The following is a 17,852-nucleotide window of genomic DNA, read 5'->3' as shown; positions in this document are numbered from 1 at the left end:
CCACTTTCTTACTTTTCGCACTACTAACATTTTTATTCTAGTTTGTTGCTTCTTCCTGCTTGTCACTGTTCTTGCATATTATCTTGTCACTCTGTGCTCAATGTCAATACTATGGCTGCTGTCCCATATCTCCCCTTCTGCTTTCACTTCCTCCTTTGCTTTTTTATAGTCGCTTTAATTTTACTCTTTTGTTTCATTCGATTCATCTCTAAATGTTTTCTTGGTCTTGACTCTCCTCATCCCTGGACCACTGCTACTTTAGAAGTTACCTCGAGTACTTTTTGGTCTGCCTCCCAGTTTCATCTTCCATCTTCTTGGCTTTCCAATGCTGAGACTCATTTGTTCGCTCTACTCACTCCTATACGCTGGAATTCCTTTCTTTTACCATACCTACTATGTACCACTTCACTCTCCTTTTGCTTCATCGTAAAGAATCGTCTTCTTTTATCCAATCCAAAAACAGCTTTATTCGACAAAAGTCATAAAAGCAATACAAAACAGGTACAGGTAGACAATACATAAATACTATGACAAAAGACAACATTTTTAAAATCAAATACCTTATAAAATATATACAAGATTAAAAATACATATAGTTTCAAAGAAAATCATTGAGGGAATCATCTAGGGCAGCTAACACTTTACTGACCATTACTCTTAATTCTTATTATCCACGCCCACCCCAGACATTTAGCGACAGCCACAACAATTACCGGTTCAGTACTAGTACGAAGAATTCTACCTGCTTCGCCACTCAGTCTAGTACCCAATAATTTGCAGACAGGTCTCAACCAAACACGCCTCGGGGCAGTGTAAACAGGGCATACAAAAAACATATGTGCTATTGTTTCCTCATAGGATTTACACAGAAGGCATAAGTTGTTTCTATTGGTGTCCCACCGGGCAGTGAATGATTTTAGAGGCAGCGATCCCACCCGCATCTGGAAATATAGTTTCCTATCTAACACTTTTGTAACAAGGTCCCAGAAAGGTTCCAGCCTTGGAGCAGGTTTAATGCTCAAAAAGCCATCAGATAGCGAAAGGGACTTGCTGTCAGAAAATACCTTGGCGTTGACCAGCTCCCAATATTTCTCTTTCAAGAGTGCTTTGGATGGAAAGGTGGCACCTGAGGGGTTCTCCCAAAGAGCACTCATCCCCAGGGCCTCAAGAGATTTTCTAAGTTCTTTGAACCAGCCAATATTGCGGGAGCCCACCAAAGACATTATATCAAGGAAACCCTCAGCATACTGAACTAAAGCCGGGGTAGTCCATAATCTACGCCAATAAAGGATGGGTCTTAGCCTAGCTACATCAGCAATAGAATTCTTGCCCAGATCGTGCCTCAAAGGAACTATAGGTGTGCTCTGTGGGAGCGAGGTAATGCTACGCAGAAACTTGTTTTCCGAGATGGTTAAGGAAGACAAGTTCTCGTATCCCCACAGTTCAGCACCATAAAGGGCTGAACTCACATCTTTCGCACTATAGACCTGGAGCACGGGTCTAATTGGTTTCAATAGAGATTTCTTAAATTCGCCAGATATTACTCCTACGAGCTGCCTATGTTTTAGGGTAGACAATTCCCTCTGCAATTTTCACGTGAAGTTATTTTGGATATTAACTCCTAAATAGTTAAAAGCCTGTACTTGTTCTAGTGGATTTTTAAACAAAACAAATTGGTTTTTAAAAGATCTGTGTGGCCTAAATGCCATAAGCTTGTTTTTTTTAATGTTAACTTCAAGGCCACGCTCCACACAGAAATTCTCAAATATCCAATGAACGCTGTAGACCGCAAGGTGTTTTAGCAATTAGAAGCGTATCATCCGCGAACATTAGAATTGGGATCTTTGTGTCGCCAAGAATAGGGGCATCAACATGAGCTTTCAGAAGACGATCAGCTATATCATTAATATATAGAGAAAATAGGGTTGGGGCCATTGCACAGCCTTGTCTGACCCCCCTTTGAACCGGAAAGTCCTCAGTCGTCATGCCATGCCTTGACCTCCCCATCTAATTCTAGCTGAATTGTCAGCATGAAGCCTCTGGATTAGGGACAACAAGCCGCCATAAAGCCCCAAATCTTTCAGCGTCATCCAAAGTTTAGGACGGGGGACTAAATCAAAGGCGGCCCTTAGATCCACAAACACCGCATACAAATTCCCCTTACCCAGGACCACTGTCTTCCAGTAAAGGAGGACGAAACAAAATACTTGGTCAATAGTACTAATGTGCTGACGAAATCCTGCCTGAAATGGGGACAAGATGTTATTTAGCGCTATCCAGGAGTGGACACGATTTAAAATCAGCCTACCAGTAATCTTCTGGATGGCGTCAATCAGGCTAATAGGCCTATAGTTCTCAGGAAGCGACCGGTCCCCCTTTTTGTAGACCGGTATTATTTCCGCCGCTTTCCATGAGCTAGGAATTGTGGCACCCTGTGCCAACGCATTGGCTATCAGTTGGATGTATCTCCCCCATTTAACCTTATCATACAGGAAGACATCCGCAGGTACACCATCCGGGCCGGGAGCCTTACCAGACGCCACACCAGCAAGTGCTGATTCCACCTCAACACTAGTAAAATTGTCTTCTAAATTAAACACCTGGATGACCCCAGGGCTTCCGGGATGGTTAATCGGAGAAGCATATTGGGGTTTAAAATACTCAACCCACTTCCCCTGTGAGACATTATTTTGGGGACACTCATGCTGCCCACCAGATCCCCACTTTACAATGCTCCAGAATAGTTTGCTATTGTTCTGGATACTAGCATCAAGAAGGCCCTGCCACTTTTTTCCATCCCATTGGCGCTTTGCCCTAGCAATACAACTTTTGTAGATATTTCTTCTATGTCGTACCAGGCGTACATCACCTTCCTTCAAGGCTTTCCCAAGTAATAGCCTTGACTGCCTACATTCCTCGTTGTACCAAGAGGCTTGGCGATGAGCTCCTCTTGGGCCAGATTTCACTTTTATAAGGAAATAGGATTTCAAACTAGCAAATAAACTGTCATGAGCCGATGTTACATCCCTCAATTCTCCGTTAGAAGAAAGAACTTGCTCAATAGCATGGATAGATCCATCAACCTCTTCTAGAATATTTGTTAGGGCAATAGGATTCTCCATTAGGCCGGACCATCTCAGCCGTCGCATGTCATTAGATGTCACAACCTCCGGAGGACACAACTCCCTTACCTCTGATGGACCACAATCTACCCTCCACCATCTATGGGATAGACAAAGAGGGTTGTGATCACTTTCAGGAAGGGACACTATCTTCATGTCAACAAGGGAGTGCCATAATTTCACATCAGACAAAATGTAATCAATTCGGCTCTTGTTCAACCCATTGTTAAATGTGAAAGCACCCTCACGGTCACTAGGCATCCTACCATTCAGGGCCCTCAAGCCCTTTTCCATGCAAAGGGAGTTGATCTGAATGGCAACCTCTGGCCACCTTTTTATAGGAGGCAACTCCCGGGGAGGAATACCCCAGTGTAACTCTTCATTATCCTGGGTATCCCACTCAGTTTCAACGAGTGGTTCAAACGTTATATTAAAATCACCTGCAACAATAATGAAGGCACCATCTGAGTGAAGATCAAACAAAGTCATAAGTTCGTCAATGACAGGAGATTTTATACCTCTAGAACCCCTTACATACATATTGTATATATCAATTGAGCCCAACGATCCAAGCTCTAACCTCAGCAGTTGGATGTCTCTATTTCCAGTATGAAGAAGCTTAGTATTCAGACACAATTCACTTCTCAGCCAAATAATTAGGCCCCCAGAAGGTCGTCCATGGGGCCCCTTAATTGCCGGAATGTGAAAATTTAGATAACCCACGCAAAAACGTGGATCTAAAAGCCAAGTCTCCTGGAATATACAGATGTCATTTTTATTGATGAATGTAACCCAATCATCAATGGCTAGCTTAGCATTTAAACCAGCAATATTCCACGAGCATAGGGAACCACCCGCCAAGGGGGGACCAACAGTTTCAGAGATAGTAAATTGTGATTCAAAGGAAAAACCATTGGGAGATGGAACAAGCCCCGGACATAACTCAGGGACAATGTTGCAGTGATGACTGCTGGGATCTTTGTCTACTTGGAGGTCAAGGATAGAGCAGGGGTCAGTGCAAGGACCAGCCACCATAGGCTCCTGGTACTCTATGGTAATCACCCTCTCACCACATTCCCAAGAACCAACACCCCCCACACTATGTAGTCAATCGATGTTTTCCAGGGATGAACCATCCTCCTTCCTAACACGCCGTTACTTCTTTTATCTCTCTCTCCTCACTGGTTTAATTGTGTTGATGTTCTGCAAATCCCTTCCATTGTTTGATCTGCTTTCATTTTGCTGGCACTGCAGTTTGATTAAAATGCAATGGAAATGTAATGAAATAACATGAGACTGGCAGAGAATGCTCACCATGTGACCACTGCTGGGTTGACGGCAGCGCGTAATTTGTAAAAAGAATATGTGCCAGGGATCAATGTTTTTTCAGAATCCTGTGGCCAGCGCTATTGAAGATTGTGGTGCTGAATAACAAAAGTCTTAATTTCACCTCATTCATCTTTAATACATTGCCAGACGCTCCCTGCACCTTGATTTCACTCTTGCAGTTTATGTTTTACCCCTGTTTTCATCTTTTTTCACTGTTTTTATGTTTTTCTCTTTCTTTTCCCTTTTTGTTTTTTTTCTCTCTGTTGCTCTGGATCAAAGTCTCCTAAGGAAAAAAAAGTGTCAGTACCCAAGAATGACTGCCGATGGGCCCCAGCTGCGGCCACCGGCTTAAATTAAACAGAGGCTGACCGTAAATATGCTGGGGGACATCAGTGGCGTAACAAAACCTAGTGGGCCCACCCTCAATGTTCAATGAGGGGGCCCCTCCTGGTCTGGACCCAGTGAGGTGCTTTCAGGCCAGGGGCCCCAGCTGCCCATGCACAGTGCGGGAGGGGCCCCCCCCCCGAACTGCAGGGGCTATTGTTACACCACTGGGGGACACAATATAACCCTCTCTATTGTACCTAATTTCTCTTGTTGGCCGGTGAAGCCCCACTTGACCCCTACTTGTATTCCTGGTGCATTTGTATTATGACCAAAGAGTAACCTAGATTTTCTGCCAGTCATATAGATGTAAGCCATTCCATGTGTAGTCCTGGTTGAGCGGATCTTGGGGGCTATCAATCTGAGAAACACAATTTACAATTTATTGCTGTCGTGAGATTTGAGTATATCCTGTCCGTACTAAGCTAGAGTGCCCTGCATGACTGATGAGTGCAACCTTTGCCAGAGGGTGATTCTTGAATCTTGTGTGTCACCAGCAGAGAAAAAACCTGACCTCCTGTGTGAGAAACCAAGACAGAGATCCCTGAATTTTACCAGTTCCCTTCAGACCCTACCACAAAGTGCTTGAGCATAGTACAGCCTTGTTTCAACCCCTAGCAGGAACTCTTGTTCAGTTCTTGTATTGAGTGTGGCAGTACCAGGAGTAAGGAAAGTACACGGGGCACCAATATTTCAAATTTCGTGAAAGCCTCTGTATTCACCAACCAGATGTGCCCGATTGCACTTTTGTGTAACCTATTGTGCTATCAGGGTACAGGGCAGTGGCAGCAGAGTTAACTAGGAGAAAGGATGCTCAGGCCATGATACATATGCTACTTCTGCTAGACCGTGACCCTTGACCCACTACCCCCTATATTCAGGTTCTCCCCCATTTGTTTATTAGTTCCTGAGTCATCATCATCATCAGATCACTTTATTCGTTTTTTGCATAAAACCACAAAAGTCAAGTAAAACAATATGTTCAAGAAAAAAGTCTCTCGAGGAAAGAATTCCTGAGTCTTCCTTTGTTATTGAACTACCTCTTTTCGCAAACTCTTTATTTTTTCTACATTAGGGCTTTAAGAGCCTCCTCTCCATTGAAATCGTATATCAAGACCCTGCTCTGTGTCTGCCTCCATTGATTTGATGGCCGTTTCATAGGAGTTTATTTCTGCAGAGACTTTGCAAGATTTCGGATCTCGGAAGCCATCTTGGTGCGACTTTTTGTTACAAGTGGTTTTGGAGTCGGGCCACTTTGCTGCTTGTCTACTAACTTGGATGGCACTGGTTAGTTTCTGTTTTTATCATCCTTCTTATTCCTCACCTTGAGATTTGATCGGCACAGTTGTCAGCGAAACCTTCCCAACCAAAAGCTGAGCCCATATGTAAAAAAGCAGCCCCAAAGAAGACCGACAAACATACAAAAGGCAAGAAGGGAAAGAACAGCAAAGAAGCAAACAACCCAGCAGAAAACGGCGACTCTAAATCTGATCCGGCACCGAAAGCCGAAGGAGCTGGAGGTGCAAAGAGAAATGTGTGACTTTATGATAATTGTGTACTTCAGCTGACTGTCCAGTTTCAAATACAATTTTTTATCAGGTTTTTTAAAATGCAGAATTTTTTTTTTAAGCTATGATAGCACATACAGCTTTGTTTGAGGGAGGGACTAAATGTTCTGTCATTAACTGTTAAAATACAATTTAAAGTTCAAAGTTTTATTTTTTCCACACGAGCAAAAGTGGAACTCAAAGTAAATATCTGGGGGCATATTTACAAGGAACTGACACATCTGCATAGCTGCGTCAGTTTCCTTGAGTCAGCGCCGGATGTCCTTGCACCACTATGGATGCACTGTATTTACAATACAGTGCTCCATGGCGCAAGGATTAACAGGTGCGTCAGAAAATTCTGACACATTGATGGAGTTGCTCATGATAGTGACGCAACTCCAGCAATGCGCCACAATAGTTGGGTGAGTCCATTCCAAAAGCCCTGCATCATTGCTCCCGCCTGGTCTGAGCAGGCGTAGAGATTTTGACACAGTGAAGGCGTAGAAGTGATGCAGTGAAATCTTGTAGATTTCACTGCGTGAGTTCTACATGGCTTTTTGCGTGGGAGCGCCCACCCTGCATACATTATACCTGACGCAGGTATAATGTGACGCAGGACTTTACAACGTGACGCATCTCCCTAGATGAGTCACATTGTAATGGGCCACAACATTTACGCCGCAGCTTCGTCACAAAAGTGAAGCAACGGCAGCGCAAAAGTCAAGCAAGGGGCTTGTAAATCTGCCCCCTGGATGGTATATAAATGCATTTTTACATTGTTGCTACAAGTGAATCGCTCGTGGCGATCAGTATCACATTAGGTCTAAATTGCTTTCAGGTATATTGATGATAAACTCCTCAATCACAAATCAATTACACTGCAGAGAGAAAAGAAAAACAAACCAGGCTTTTTATAGACTCCACACAAACGTCAATGCAAGGTCAGTGAACTTACAATAGGGATTTGAAACTAATTATAAAACAGAGAATGAAGTATTGGTAGCTAGAGAAGATTATTGTCTCCTTCAGTGATAAATAAAGCTACAGGCTTGCTTGACAATCCACTAATTTTCTTGACATTTCACTTTACAGAGAACTAACACTTACTGGAATGAATTTTTATTGTGTGTAATTATTGTGTCCCCTGGGAGCTAAGCTTTAATTGCTGAATTAAACTACCATTGAATAGTCAATCATACAAAGGGAGTCTTGGCTAAGCTTTACAGAGTAACATACACCTAAAGCACTGAGACATTACTGTGACAAAACCCACCAAGGATATTGCCCAGTTCACTAACTAAAGAAAAGGCCTGTATTATAGTGTGATTTCTTCTCTTCTTTCTTTGCACCAATACTCTCCCTCCTGTTCAGCCCGAATGACTGGAGAATGCAGGATGATGTCACGGAACGTTGGTGTGTGGTGTTAGTTTGAGTGTCAGTTGCAGATGTGAGGCTGAGCAGCAGGGAGGCAGCTCCTGATGGGGCTACTACTGACTACCATCGTATCTACTATCTACCATCTATCTACTACTTGGAACTGTATGCCCCCTGAGCAGCTGCTATGAAGCATACCCGCCGCAAAAGCTCTATTGGCAGCGCGTGATCCGGTCCCATGGTGGAAGGCGGAGATATCCTAATTGGGTGATCTTTATTACGAGGGCACTATGTGCTCCTTCTATGATCTACAAGATGTTTATGGAATAGGAGCAGGCCTCTTCCTGGCTTACAATGTGCTAGTACTAGCTATCAGAAACATGCAGGCAGTGGGACAGGACGATCCAGGACTCCATCTTGGGTTGCAGTGCTTCCTCACATATGGGTTGAGCGGTAGGGTGGTCTCGGTGCTCTACACTGTGCTACAGGCTGAGATAGCGGACCGTGCACTTTGGAGCAAGCCTCGGTGGGAAGACAGTCCATGTGCGGAACTGACCGGTAAGCAATGGGGTATGGCGATGGAGGTGGTGAAGTGCGTGTTACACAATGCCCACCTGAAGTTTACGCAGTTCATCTACCGGCATTAAACTTGTTTCACACCACACCAGTTACACAGGATGCTCCCGGGGATGGGTCTGCCTTGTCCACGGTGCGCTCATCACGATGCAAACTTCATACCCATGGTGTGGGAATGCCTGTCACTGGCACGAGAACGGGCACAGGTGATGGAAACCGTATCCACAGTGATCGATACAACAAAGCGAATGAGATGCACTAAATATTATATGAAATTGGTTGACTTGACTCTGGCTCTGTTAAGCGCTTGATTGCGATGTCCTGGAAAGCCGCACACCCACCCACAGTTGTGGGTGGCTCCAGGTGGCTCATAAGTTGGATTTTGCTGAGGCAGATGCTACAGTGCGTGACCAGCAGCTTCAAGGAGGCGAAAGGGCTGCCACACTCTGGGATACATATGTACTCAAGCTGTTCGACAAACTGAACCCACCAGCCTCTAGTCAACTGGGCCAAGTGGGGCAGGATAGTCATGGGCCCTGGTCATGGCCGCACACGGATAGGTACCAACCCGTGATTAACTCAAGGTATTCCGATACACCTTATATCCCTGATGTCCCTGTTATTTTCACTGTTTACATTGAACTAAGTTGTCCTTGCCTCAACCGCCACCCTTGTGGCACCGGTCAGATGTTCAGAATCATGTGTTATTGTTTCAGACTTTAAATGTTATTGGCAACTCTTCTACTGGGCGCATCGCATTGGCCCGACTTATATCGCCGTGTTGGTTTTTTGAGGCACTACTTATGTTCTTTTCTTCTATCTTTTCATTGCTGCCTGAAATGAAGGTATTTTATGACTGCCTAAATGTTCTAACTGTGGACCTTAATGTTGCACCTTTATTTGCCAATTATGGGGAACAACCTTTACAACGCAACTTTTACAACGCACTACCTTTACAACGCATTTTTTACAACGCATAATCCATTACAACGCATGACATTACAACGCATGACACTACAACGCATTTTTAAAAACTACCTTTACAACGCATTCCATTACAACGCATACTACCATTACAACGCATACCATTACAACGCATAATATTACACTATACTATCCAACACTTACCCTACTGTTGCACCCCCTGGAGTTAGAATAGTAATTTTTACCCCTATACTATCCAACACTTACCCTACTGTTGCACCCCCTGGAGTTAGAATAGTAATTTTTACCCCTATTCTATCCAACACTTACCCTACTGTTGCACCCCCTGGAGTTAGAATAGTAATTTTTACCCCTATACTATCCAACACTTACCCTACTGATGCACCCCCTGGAGTTAGAATAGTAATTTTTACCCCTATACTATCCAACACTTACCCTACTGTTGCACCCCCTGGAGTTAGAATAGTAATTTTTACCCCTATACTATCCAACACTTACCCTACTGTTGCACCCCCTGGAGTTAGAATAGTAATTTTTACCCCTATACTATCCAACACGTACCCTACTGTTGCACCCCCTGGAGTTAGAATAGTAATTTTTACCCCTATACTATCCAACACTTACCCTACTGTTGCACCCCCTGGAGTTAGAATAGTAATTTTTACCCCTATACTATCCAACACTTACCCTACTGATGCACCCCCTGGAGTTAGAATAGTAATTTTTACCCCTATACTATCCAACACTTACCCCACTGTTGCACCCCCTGGAGTTAGAATAGTAATTTTTACTCCTATACTATCCAACACTTACCCTACTGTTGCACCCCCTGGAGTTAGAATAGTAAGTTGTTACCCCTATACTATCCAACACTTACCCTACTGTTGCACCCCCTGGAGTTAGAAAAGTAACTTTTACCCCTATACTATCTAATACTTACCTTAAATGCAATTTAATATTATGCGTTGTAATGGTATGCGTTGTAAAGGTAGTATGCGTTGTAATGGAAATGCGTTGTAAAGGTCGTTTTTAAAAATGCGTTGTAGTGTCATGCGTTGTAATGTCATGCGTTGTAATGGATTATGCGTTGTAAAAAATGCGTTGTAAGTGCATGCGTTGTAAAAGTGTGCGTTGTAACGTCATACATCCGCCAATTATGCACCCTGTCACTGTTCTTCTAAAATGCCAATAAAAAAATATATTTTTTTTAAAAACACCATGTCACTTTTCACAAAAATAGTGTGATTTTGAAAACTTTTGTTAGGTTTACGTGTTTTCTTTTTTCTTTTTTTTCTTTTTTTTTTTATTGTCCTCATCTCACCATATAGCACCTGCAATAAAGAGCAGTAAGCCAACTATGATCCTGAGCTCCCTCTGGCATCTGCATTTTGCATTAGCTATAGACCTACCCAGGTCGGCTTCTTCTGAAGCTAGGTGTAATCATAGGACCTGGGGGTATTAAATCAATCTCAAATCTCTTCCCCAGCTTAAAAGAGGTGACCACGTGCTAGTTTCCATACCATCCAAATGACCAAGATCTAATCGGGCAGTACTAAAAGAAGTCCGCAGCCATTTTTCGTACAGTGGAGGTGATGGATCTTTCCATAGCCGGCATATCTCCCTTCTAGCTATAAGGATTAAATACATAATCAGACCTTTCTGTTTTGCAGACATCCAGTCTAACAAATCCTTATCAATTCCACAAATTACTATCGAGGGGCTCAAGTTGATCTTAGCTTTGAAAATGGCTTGGAGCGCATATTCTACTTGCTGCCAAAAGGGCCTCAATATCAGACAGTCAAAAAAGATATGTAAATCATCGGCCGGAGAGAATTCACATCTTGGGCATTTTGCAGAAACTAGGGGAGCAAACTTGGCTATTTTCTTTGGGGTATAATACAACCGGTTTATGACATAGAAATGGTTCTTTTTTAACGAGGCAGGTTTGATGGATTTGTATAGTATAGCCAATGAGGATTCGTATAGCTCTTCTGCAACATTATCCAGGGCTGACAGGTTCCAAACCATCTGTTGTGAGGGAGACTCAGTTGTAACATTTTCCAAAAGACTTTTATACCAAAAGCCGGCCTCTTTTTTGATGAGATTTGTATTTTGGAAAAGAGACTCAATTTCCCAATTTCCACCTATATGTTCTCTCTCTGCGGAAAACCAGGAAACCAGTTGTAAATACTTGAACTTTGAAAGAGAGCAACCAATTCGGGACTTTAACACCTCCCAAGGATGGACACCTTCTGGAGAAATGAGGTCAGCCCAGATCGTAAGACCTGCATCTTTTATGGGTTTAGCAAGGCTATCTTTCAGACAGGCGGGGATACCTGGGGAATCCCAGATTGGGGCAAACTCTGAGTAATATGAGATTCCCCACATTTTCCTGATTTTATACCACCCATTTAGGGCAGCTTTTAGTATCTTCAAGCGCACCTTTTTGAAGAACCTCGGGGCTCCGAATTTGTATAAGAAACCCCTTCCTCCACCTTCGAAAGTAGCCATTTCCTTCAGAATCATCCCCCAGTTTGAATCTCCCGGGGAGGTGAGTAGTGTCCGAACATTTTTAAATTGGAATGAATAAGAATACAAAAGCAAATCGGGAAGGCCGAGACCTCCCTTCAAAAGTTTTCGCCTTAGCTTCTTCCATGAGAGCCTCGTGGTTTTATTGGACCAAATAAAGCTGCCAATCTTGCCTTGAATTTTATTAATATCTTTGTTAGAAAAACTAAGAGGGATAGTACTGAATAGATAAGTTAGTTTAGGCAAGATTACCATTTTTACCAGGTTAACCCTTCCGTATATAGTTAGGGGTAAGTTCTTCCATCTTAAGAATAGGTGATCAACCTCATTTGACACTTTTTTCAGATTAACCCTCGGAATATCCTCTAAATTGCTCACTATAGTTACCCCTAGGTATCTAAATTCCTTACTAATACGGCCAGTCCAATTCTCGACGTTCCAGCACATCACCTCCGTTTTAGTTGAGTTGGTAAGATACCCTGAAAAGACACCATATTCATCCATGATTGATTCTACTCTGGGGAGTGCCTCACTTGGATTATTGGTATATATAAGTAGGTCATCTGCATAGAGAGCTACCTTGCTGCTGTATAAGTTAACACTGAAGGGAGTAATTGACTCTTCTAGACGTATGGCTTGAGCCAAAGGCTCTATGTACAAATCGAACAACAGGGGCGAGATAGGGCACCCCTGCCTTGTCCCTCTAGTTATTGGAAAGCTGGATGTTAACATGCCATTTAGTAGAATTGTAGCAGAGGCCCCCTGGTAGCAATTAATCAAAGTCTGCGTAAAAATTGGGCCCAAGCCCATTGATTTCAGGAGTTCCCATAAAAAGGTCCAACAAACGCGATCGAAGGCTTTAGCTGCATCGAATGCAGCAATAGCCAGGGGCTCCGACCTTTCAATCGCTAGGTCGATGCTACCCATTAATTGGAGAGTCTGATCCTGAATGTATCTACCAGGGATAAAGCCCTTTTGGTCCCCGTTTATCAAGAGGGGGATTACCTTGACCAATCTCCCCGCGAGTATGCTCATAAAGATCTTATAATCAGCATTTAGCAGGGAGATTGGTCTGTATGAGTCTGCTTTCCGAGGATCTTTCCCTGGTTTTAGTACAAGAACAATGGTAGCTTCTTTCCAAGAGTTTGGAACTCTACCACTTAGGTTATATATTGAATTAAATAATGCACACATCCCAGGGACTAACTCATTTTGTAATATTTTATATATTTCGCCTGGAAGGGCATCTGTCCCTGCAGCTTTATTATTCTTGATCTTACTAATATATAGTTTTACTTCTAACTCAGTTATAGGGGCATCTATAGTGAGTCGACTGTTTTCAGTTAACGTAGGTAGTTCTTTGTTTTGCAACCACTTCTGAATGCTATCTGCATTAGGAATAGACTCCTCTCTATATAGGTCTGAAAACAGGGACACAAGACATCTCTGCATATTCTCCCATTTTCCTGAGCTCTCCCCACTCTCGTCAGTTATTAGCTCACTTATATTATTTTTGGCGCGGTCTGCTCTTGCTTTCCAGGCTAAGATAGCTCCCGCTTTTTCTCCATATTCAAAATGTTGCATGTTTTGGACGGACCACTGTGCCTTAATTTTAGTCTCTAATTTACCTCTATAGACCTGCCGTAGATGTTCAAGATCTTTATTTATTTGTATCATTTTTTCATTTGAGTACTGGGGGTTATTCATCCTTTCGTCCTCCAACTTACTTATGTTATATTCCAGGTTTTTAAAGATTGATTTTTCTTCTCTATTTTTTGAGCTAATCAAACTATGCAACTGCCCTTGTATGTTTGCTTTAAAAGCATCCCAAACAAAATCTAAAGATGTGGAACCTAAATTAAGTTGAAAATAGTCTACTGTGGAGGTTTTAAGAGCATTAATAATATCTATGTTAGAAAGCATTGACCGCTTTAATGTCCATCTGGGACCGGGGGTTCTCCTTCCTCCTGAACATGAAAATGAAAAGAATATGGGTGCATGGTCCGAGAGGATGGTAGGTGGAATCAAGATATCAAGGACATTCTCCAAGACAGACCTATCAGCTAGTATGTAGTCTATTCTTGAAGAATGACCGTATTTCTTACTGAAGAAGGTGAAACCTGTCTTCTCTCCTTGCTTTATCCTCCAAACGTCAACTAACCCAAGTTCATGCATCATATTAATCATCCCACGGCGGATATTAGGATTTCCAACATAATGACTATTATTAGATCTATCCCGAATAGGGTTAAGAAGGACATTAAAATCGCCTCCAATAATAATTGGGGACGAGGTTTCAGTTAGCTTAGCCTGGAGTTTATACCTATATGCTGGATCGTCGAGATTTGGTCCGTAGAATGAAGCTATAGATAACTCTCTCCCTTCAATTTCAATCTGTGCAGTAATCCATCTACCTGTCTGATCTGAGGAGACTGATTTAATGCTCACTCCGGTACCCTTCCTAATTAAAATTACCACCCCTTTAGTATGGCATACTTGCTCAGATGAATAATACAGCTCAACCCAGCGGAATTTACTAAAGGAAGCCCTACTTTCTAAAAGACTTAAATGCGACTCTTGAAGGAGAAAAACCTGAGCTGTGGTTTGCTCGAGATATTTCATTACCAACCCCAGCCTCCGTGAACATCTAAGACCATTGACATTCCATGAGATGAAGTTTATACAACTATTCATTGTGGCTACCCCTTTAACCGGGTTTTATTCAGAGATTCTATACGCTGCTTACTGAGTGCCATATTTACAAAATTTCTATGAGAATGAGGATATTTTATTGGATTTTTTCCCTTTGCAACCCCACCTGTGCTCCCTACCCCCCTTCTACCTCCCCTAACACCCGTGATCCTATCCAACCCCAGTGTCCCTACCGTACTGCCCTGGGGAACCCTCCCTTCTCTTCTGAGCATGAGCTCATTGGGCAGGACCTCCCTGACACTATGTATGCAGAAAAAAAAACTGTAGAGCGCTCTGCAAGAGCTATGTGCAGAGATAATTATTGACAATTCATTACACGGAAGTTTCTCCCTCTTTTCCATTTCTTATTTTCCTGATAAGGTCATCAACTTCCTCAATCTGGTGCATATTATACATGTGGTTATTCCACATTATTCTGAGGAGAGCTGGGAACCTTAATTGAACCTTAGCACCTAAAGTGTTTATAATTGTCATCCTTTTACCCAGTTCCCATTGTCTCGTGGCCGTTATTTGGGAAACATCAGACCTGATGGTATAAGAGAACGGGCTGGGATATAGGTTACACTTCACTGGACCTATTTTCAGCGCAAGAGATAAGATTTTCTCTTTGGATGTATAAGTAAGAAAGTTCACCAAGATCTTTCTCGGCTTAGGCCTTGTGGGATTCCTTCTGTAAGGATCTCGGTGAACTCGTTGTATATCGGTAGCTAGGTCCATATCTGGTACGTCCTTGAGGATTGTTCCCTTCAAAAGTGCTATCACGAATTCTTTTATGTCGCTTCCCTCCAGATCTTCCGGGACATTCAAAATTTTCAGATTGTTTTTCCTGGCATGATTCTCGAGCCGTTCCATGTTGTCTTTTAATTCTCTATTTTGGAGGGCTAGCTTATCCAGTACAACAGTGGAGCTATGTAAGGCTTCCCTTAGCTTAGGAATTTCCTCTTCCAGTGTATCAGTCCTTTTAGAGACCTCTTCAATCCTCTGCGCCAGAACCTCACATGAGGATTTAATATCGGCTTGGTTAGACTCGGAAATTGAGAAGCGCTTCCCAATGTCTTCCTTTAAGGCCAGCAAGATATCCGCAAGTCCCCCTACTCCTTCATTCCTATTACTAGGGGATCCGCTTTCTGGTGGACGGGGGATTTCTGCGACAAACAGCGGTGTTTTCGCAACTGGGTCTAATTCCGTTGCTATTTTGACTGGCCCTGGTGAAGTTTCATGATTTTCACAGCTGAGGGGGCTGTCTAAGGTTTCTAAAGCCGAAAATCTATTTGACACACTAACCGAAGGGTGAATGTCTCGGGTGTCGGTTAGAGATACTATATCACCTCCTTCAGCTAGCTTCGACTGGATGCCATTCTTAGAAGATAAAAGTGAGGGTGATTTCTCTGATTGTGAGTTCTGTTTGTTCGAGGAAGCCATATTATTTTTGTTGATTGTTTCTTTACCTCTGTCTAAGGGATTAGATAATACCCTATAGAAGGACTCTAGGGGAACATGGCGGCCGGAAGCTAACGGCCGTGGCGGAGCTCCCTGACACTCGTTCCCGGTTTCTACGTGAAGCGCAGCAAGATGCACTCTTTCCGCTATTTCGGAATTCTATGAAGCTTTTCCTAATTTTACCGCGCATATCGTTGGAATAACTATACCTGGATGGTGCCTGCAGATTCTTCGGAGATCTCACAGCTTAGGCTGGGCGGAGCAGTTCGGGAGTGGAGGAAGCGAGTCCCGGAGCTTTGGTTCCGGGCTAACCCTGGCAGAGACAGAACCTGCAAACCCGGATTCACCGAGTGGAGGAAGTTTTGGTATTCAAAGGAGCTGGCCTGCTGGGGGAGACGGAAGACTCGAGGTGAGGCTGTCCCTGCTATCGAAACCCAGGAAGCTCTGGGAGCTCTGGAATTCGACTCTTTGAAATTCGTTCAGGTTACTCCTAAAGAAGTAAGTGGAGTGATTTTTCCACATATTATCTATCAAGATTGTATGGATAGCAGGGAGTGCGATTCCCAGAGTGCCCCCTGTAGTATTATTTCACAGCAGGGGGGTTTGTTGAATATTAATAACATCAGCAACATAACCCCGGTCAGCAGATATACCCTGCGAAATAGAGCAGCAAGGCTGGAGATAAAAACAGACCCGGCCCCCCCTGCTCCCAAGATTAAAGTTTCTGCTTGTCAGACAAAGAAAATAAACACCACGGAGGGTCTTTCCAGTGAAGGAGGGAAAGGTAAAGGAAGGGCAAAGAAAGTTCCTTTGTCTAAAGTCAGAGTGACCCCTTCCTTAAAGTCCTTCTATAGGGTATTATCTAATCCCTTAGACAGAGGTACAGAAACAATCAACAAAAATAATATGGCTTCCTCGAACAAACAGAACTCACAATCAGAGAATTCACCCTCACTTTTATCTTCTAAGAATGGCATCCAGTCGAAGCTAGCTGAAGGAGGTGATATAGTATCTCTAACCGACACCCGAGACATTCACCCTTCGGTTAGCGTGTCAGGTTTACGTGTTTTCAACGAGACCAATAATGGAGAGCATAGTAAAATATCCTATAGCACAAATTACTTTATATATCTATTTCATTGATTTTCAGTGGGATCCAAAGAAGAGTGTCTCATTTTTTTATGTTCTTTATTTTTACATAAGAGTAAGGCAAAATATCCTGTGACATACTTTACTGTGTATTCCTATTTTATTGATATTCAGTGTGCTTTAGTGAAGATGGTTTCCATTTGAAATGAAACGGAAATGCTTTTTTTTTGTACCAATAATATCCAAATGCCTTTGTACACCATAATTCTTGAGTCTGATCCAAAAATTCTCATTGATGTCATTTATTCATTTTTACCGTCCCACATTAAAGGAAAACTATAAACATAGCATAATTTGTAATGCACAAAGGTATAAGCTGGCAAAAGAAAGCTGATCCTTAAAATTTGGGGGACTAGAGAGTTTAAAGAACTTCTGTGTCATATTTTATTACCAACTCCCCTTCCTCATGAAAACAGACCCAAATCCTTGAAGAAATATACATAAAGCAGATACCATTCCTGAATTTCAACACCAGTGTATTGACAACTAGAATTTACTTTTAGACATAAGTGGTTTAGTTTTTAATTTAGAAATGTACACATTTTCCTTGTGCACTCCAGTATATTTGAGAACGGTCAGCACAGAGAACCATCCCTTTATATGAAAAACGTATTAATGCAAATAATTTTTAGCTGAGCTTTAATTTTTTTGGTTTAACAGCGATTTGCATCGAACAGAATCAGTGTGACATGCTTATACCAATATGCACTACAAAATGCATAGCTATGGACCCGTCCTTTAA

Source organism: Triturus cristatus, chromosome 12 (assembly GCF_964204655.1).
Source record: "Triturus cristatus chromosome 12, aTriCri1.1, whole genome shotgun sequence".
Taxonomy (NCBI): domain Eukaryota; kingdom Metazoa; phylum Chordata; class Amphibia; order Caudata; family Salamandridae; genus Triturus; species Triturus cristatus.
This window is presented reverse-complemented; position numbering follows the sequence as displayed.